Below are 6,632 nucleotides of genomic sequence, written 5' to 3' on the forward strand. Positions count from 1 at the left end.
GGGATATGTAGGCATGATGTGGACCAGAAACTTTTAAAGTGCTGGCTTTAATGCTAAAAGGGTACTTTAGAGGCAGCTGTCTTTGCTGTGTGGTTGCCCAGACAGGAACAGGCAGGTGATGATCGGTCAATGATAGACCACAGAATGTGAGAAAAGGAAAGAGAAAGGGAGATATATTAACAAGGAATGTAGTTAAAATCGACAGACAGGTGGACTAAAAAGGCAATAAAAAAAAGCACAGACAGAAGTTGACCAATTAGAATGAGCAGTTAAAACAAGCTATGACAGACAGGTAGATGAAAATTGACAGGTTGGACTAGAATGAGAGGGACATATTTATCTAATCATTAGAGAGACGTCTGGCTCATAATAACTCCTCACTCCTACTGAGGACTGGACATCATTATTGCTCCTTACCAAGCTGTAGAAAGTCCCATTGAACACTATATCTGCATTTTTCCCGCCTATATTCCACTTGGTCCTAACAAAGCTGTAAAAAGTCACGTCACACACACACACACACACACACACACACACACACACACACACACACACACCACACAAGCACCAGAGACCATCAACACAACAACCCAACACACATAAAACAAACATACCACACCTTTTCCAGAGCAGATGACAATTGAGGACCAACCCCACTGGCAGGATGCCAAGATAATCAGTGAATACTGAAAAGGCTCCTAATTAACAGCCACTGCAAGCTGATAGTTTGGACAGATTAGCAGCTTTCTGGAGAGTTGAGAGGACAAAGATATGCCTGTCAGGATCCATCTATTTGAGCAATAAGGTGTGTGTGTGTGTGTGTGTGTGTTGTGTGTGTGTGTATATCTCTACACACACGTGCATTTGTCTGTCTTTCTGTGTCTTTTTAGTGTCTCTTGCTGAAAAGAAAGGCAGAATGAATGTGCCATTGTGTTTTCTTTACAGCAATCACATTTTTAAAAAGGAAAAAAGCAATCTGGACTGATTTCCAGCTTAAATGATCCGTGATCACCTGCTGCAAGAATATGCTGTTTGGAACAGTTTGAAACCTCTTGCGGCAAGCACAGCTCATGATGTGCATTTGGTAATACCCAATGAACAGAAAATGCAAGTGTTTTAACATGGTTATTTATGTTTTAATCAGATTTGGACTTAATTAATCCCCAAAATCTTTAGGGAAAAATTTAAATAATAAACAGACCTACAGAGTGAAAATGGAAAAATTACAATTTTTGATGTGTTGTGTATTTTATACAAGCTGTGGCAAAACACTTTCCCAACACTTGTTTTGTGCTTTTCTTTCTCTATCACAGGGACCATACAGTAGGTTGACGACAGAGCTATATTGAATTAAAAGTGAATAGACAGCGACAATAAAACGATTGTACTGCCTGCACTCAGCACTGCATGTGGCGCCTTCAGAATCCTGCCAAATTGTTTTGGCCTGTGCTGTTTTCAAGGATTTTCCATTGGTGGAGGCAATAAGCAATATGCAGGCCGATTAAAAACATGAAAATAAAGCAGCTTTGTTTTTGCTTTTCCTAACTGACTCATTTTACTTGTTTACTATCATTACTAAACTAAATAAAAGTAAATGTAAATTAAGTGCCACAGAAACATAGCTAGATTCATGTAAAAATACAGACTGTATAAACAGGCTGAAAAGAGAGTAGGGGAATGGATTCCTATGGCAGGAGTAATAAAAATGTATTATATACAGAAATATTCTTACAAATATGTTACATACCGAGCAGAAGAAGAAAGAGAATGGATGTCAAATGAATTGAAAGAGGCAGTGACATATCTTCATAAACATCCCAGTAAAGGGGAGAGAGCGAGAGAAACAGAGTGAAAATGACAGGCCTGAATAGAAGAAGCTGTGACACAATAACACAGTGCCAGACAGCTGTAGAGCCAAAGTCTGAGAGAGCAATGAGAACCTGGGTGATCATTTGGGAAACATACGTACAAAGAAAAATGTATCGGGGATCTCAGCAGGGACAGCGAAAGGGAGCCTTTCCTTCATTTTTAGACTTGTGTGATTAGAAAAATGTAAGAATACATTCAGAAGCAAAGTTACAGATAACTTTCTAGAATAAATCATCATTTTGGGTGATTTTGACAGTGAGACATACTGAAGCAATGCCCTCTATCGTCTTAGATGAAGTTGTCTGCAAAGCTGTATTTGTATTTCCAAAGGTACTGAATATGCCCAGGAGCTGAGTTACATACATTGCAGTCTTTATTACCTTCAATAAAATCTAGTGTGGATATTGTGATGCAGTTTACCAATGAGGAAAAAGCTGCAGGAAGAAGGGGTCTTCCATAAGCCTATTGTCTTTAATCATGATTTTTTTTTTGCTTTACTATGCTTGCCGGTTTAGCCTCTGGATGTATAGCTCCTATAGCAAGTCCGATAACACAAATGACCAACCAGAGTTGAAATGGCCCTATTTCACGTAGATTGATCGTTTTGCGAGTGTTAGCATCACTAAACAAAATGTGGTTGTTCAGATGTAAACTCTGCCCTGACTAAGGCCCTGTTTACACGACGCTCACGGGTGAAAACGACAATATTTCATCAGTTGTCCCTTTTGCTTGGACGGCAACAGCGTTTTTATGGCTTGAAAACACAAAAAAGTAAAACCACCCTCCAGAATGGAAAGCTTAAAAACGCTCCACCGTTGATTTCCCGTCTAAAGGGTAAAAAGGCAAAAGTCCAGACTCTATTGTTGTGGTGGCTGGTGACCCACCCCCGATTTTGTTGCACATATCAAAATATAGAGTGATTACTCGCCCATGGCCACTCCACCGTTGGGTATCCACAACCTCCTATACGTAGTCCGGACTGGCTTTCAGCTTTGATGATACCTGACTTTTACAGATAGCGTCTTTCTCGTGTGGACATGACGTTACTCCAGGTACAGGATACTGCTGAAGAAATTAGGTCCATACGTCTATGTTTTTTGACTGGCAGGACTGCCAGTCCACATCCTGTTGTGCCTTTGTGGCTTTGTTATCTAAAGTTTTTTGGAGCAATAACTCCACCAAAAAGTGAGTGAGAAGGCAACGCCAATTCTGCATTTTCTCTTCTGATCGTTTCCGTCTAAACATAGCCTATAATCGATTGAAGTTTGGCAGTGTCATGTCTCACAAAAAAATCAAACATGCTCAAGCCGAATTTAATCAACTACACCTGCAGTTGCCCTCAACCACCAAGGGCGGACGTCCAATGCTACAGAGAGCTCACCTTGAATGATGAGATGATTGTTACCACTCATGTCTGTTTGGTAAAAATAAAGCTGCCGCCAGCAGCAGGAAAGCTTAGCTTGGTACAAAGACTGGAACAGGGGGAGTCAGCTAGCCTGGCTCTCTCCTGTGGTAACAAAATCAGCCTGCTAACACCTTCAAACTTCACAGATGAATCATACATTATATTTAGTAGGCTACAAAAAGGGATGCAAAAATGGCACATCCAGCACAACTATGTTGTTGGTCCATGGTTTTGGCAGCCTCATATTTATTTTAAAACTAATTATGTAAAGTGCACTGCTGGATATAATGGTTGATTTAAGTTCATCATAAATATGATACATGTTTTGATGGACAATTTGTATTCTATATACCTTAATTTAGAAAATGAATTGGATAGTGGGCATTACAGGCAAATTAGTGGGGATTTGCAAGACTTTCCTCAACCACAGCGCTGTGGATAAGGTTCTGGCTAATCCACAGAGCATTCTGGGATGGGAGACAAATGCGCTCTGGTTTATTGGCATTTCTTTAAACCAATCACAGTCGGATTGGGTGGTGCTAAGCCACGGGGAAAGCCGCTGCGGCACTGCAAAATAGCATCGGGAAGGAACTTCTTTCGGTGGAACATGTGTAGAAGCGATATAGCTTACTGTCAAATTGACATTTCAGTTGCAAGTGCAAACATGGAATTCAATTTAATTAGATGCTGCTATTAAACCCGGGTTGAGATTTAAGTTGAATCCATAAACTGTTAATAGCCAATTGTAAAAAAAAGTATAGTGCAAATTCTCATTTTTTTGTAAAGTTTTGGGATACAGTGCTCTATTCCTTTTCATCCCAATAACAAAATCAATTGAGGCTGAAAGATGAAGAAAAAACAACTGCAACACATAAAACCAGGTTTCCCTCACCCTGGTCCACTTTTACTACCTTTAAACCAGCGTCTTTTACTCAGGCAGCTTTATTAACTTAAAACCAATTTGAGGGGTGGGGATTCTCAAGGGAATTATGTGAGTGGAGAAGTATTTTACTGTACTTGCTGCAGAACTAGAAAGTACTCCAAATGAGAGAGGGCACTTAAAATAGATTTAGACATAACAGGCCTATGTTTGGCCAGAATAGCTGTCAGACCAAACTCTAGAGGAGAAATCCCAGTTCAGCAGAGCTGATCTTGAAGTTTGGCTGAGCTTGCAGAGAGGTGAAGGACTCAACCCAGAGCACTTCCGATCCACAGTTTGTCCATTTTTGAATTTCCGGATAATACAAAAGTGATTGGTAATGACCAATGTGTGTGCATTTGTGAGACAGTGATGTCAAGCATCATTTCTTAATTAAGGTCCTTCAGTTCAAGAAACTCGTAATTGTGTTAGTATTCTTTTATAGATAGATTATATAGATAGAGATAGATAGATTATTGTATATATTGTTCTCTCTATAGAAAAACAAAACATGTGTGCTCCACTGAATCATTTTGGGAAGTCCAGGCCGTTATTCCCCCTTTTGATTCTCACCCTCCATTGGTTGATCAGTTGATTTTTACACAACATAAGAATAGGTCACCATAATGTAACTGTAAAGTAAAGGTATCAGAGAGTTAGCGCATTGAGCTAACAATCCAATTAAACCCTGCAGCACCTGAAGGCATCCAAAGATATTTTAAAAAGTGTTTTCAACTGCGCTTTTGCACAACAATAATGTAACTTTGACTGAATGAGTTCGTACTGTACAAATATAGCTATCACTTCACCCAACTGAATGTTCACTTTGATGGATTACAGACAGTCTCTGCAGGAACATTTCAATATCATACTGACAGGACCCGGAACCATTGGCTACCTGGTAGGTTGGAAAAACGACTGCATCACACTCTAACACAGCATGGGATGCTTTAGAAATGGTCCGTCATAATGTAAAGTATGCGTGACTTGTAGTAAATGGGCTAAAACATGCAAAACATTGGCATGATCCTTTTGAAGTCTGTTGCTAAAGCTCCGTAAGCCAGGGCTTTACCACACCACTTGTTCTCTACGTCCTGCATTTTGACCTCAAGTACTATCATGGGTATGAGTGGGGGGGAATTACACCTCCTTTTTGCAAATTTTTATGTCCTGATGCTGGATGCCAGATGCCAGCTCCCCACACACACTCACAGGCTAAAGATGGAGCCTGTAAGTGTGTTTATTACCTCCAGTCTTTGGACAGTAAAGAACAGGAAATGTTTTCCTCCTCCTCTCACCTTCACGCACGCACACACACACACACACACACACAACCCCAGTCACTCCCTTCCCCTTTCTGCTTGTGGCCGTCCACATCCTCTCTGGGCACCAAACAAGGCTTGAGGAATTTATAAAGCAATGTTAAGGAAGTGGAAGAAAAGCTTTTCTCTTTTCTAGTAACACAAATCTAGCAAAGTCATCTTCACTACAAACTATCTGCTTTATGCTGATTGCTGCTCTCTATGACTGAATGAACACAAACACTGCAGTTATGTAGGCGTATTCTCCTATTCAGTGACGAGAGAAGGTGAAATAGAAGTAAACTGTGTAACTCCAGTTATGTAAGTATGTGCATTGCCCAACACTGCTCTATGCCACTCAATGAATGAATCAATAGAAGACGCTTAGGTAGGAAATGTGTTTTTTAACAGTGTTAAGGAATGTTATGTCATTTCCCCCATGTGTTTTAAAGCCAGATGTGTTTGGCACTAAAGGTTTATTAGTAGGTAACTTTAAAAAAAAAAATAGTCATATCTGCTAAAACTGTGACCATATCATACATGAGAAAGAAAATCTGTTAAAAAGTCAGGTTTCTCTGGCTCTATCGCGCTAGCTAGCTTTGGCTGGTTTGTTAGATTGTCCGTCTTCGAAGCTGCCGTCCACTCTTCTCCCACCGAAGTAGTCCAGTGGGGGGGATTGAGGCGGAGGGACCGTTGGGCTCACTGCTGCTGCTGGCTAGTTGCTGCAACTAACAATTATTTTCATTGATGATGAATCTGTTGATTCTTTTCTCAATTAATTAATGAATTGTTTGATCTATAAAATGTCAGAAAATTGTGAAAAATGTCCATCAGTACTTTACAAAGCCCAAGATGATGTCCTCATATGTCTTGATTTGTCCACAACTCAAAGATATTCAGTTTACTGTAGTCTACATGCACAACGTTCCCCTTCCAAAATCCAACGGATTTCAGTCTTTTTGGTCAGATGCCCATTAACTTAAGCTTTGTTTGTGTTGGAATTAACTAAGATTATGGTTAATTGCTCCTCAGATCTCTGCAGGGTAAATCTAGGCAGCTAGCTAGAATATCTGTCCAATCTGAGTTTTATGTTGTACGACTAAAACAACTTTTTAACATTCACGTTCCTCCTAAACAA

This window comes from Etheostoma spectabile, chromosome 16 (genome assembly GCF_008692095.1).
Source record: "Etheostoma spectabile isolate EspeVRDwgs_2016 chromosome 16, UIUC_Espe_1.0, whole genome shotgun sequence".
Lineage (NCBI taxonomy): Eukaryota > Metazoa > Chordata > Actinopteri > Perciformes > Percidae > Etheostoma > Etheostoma spectabile.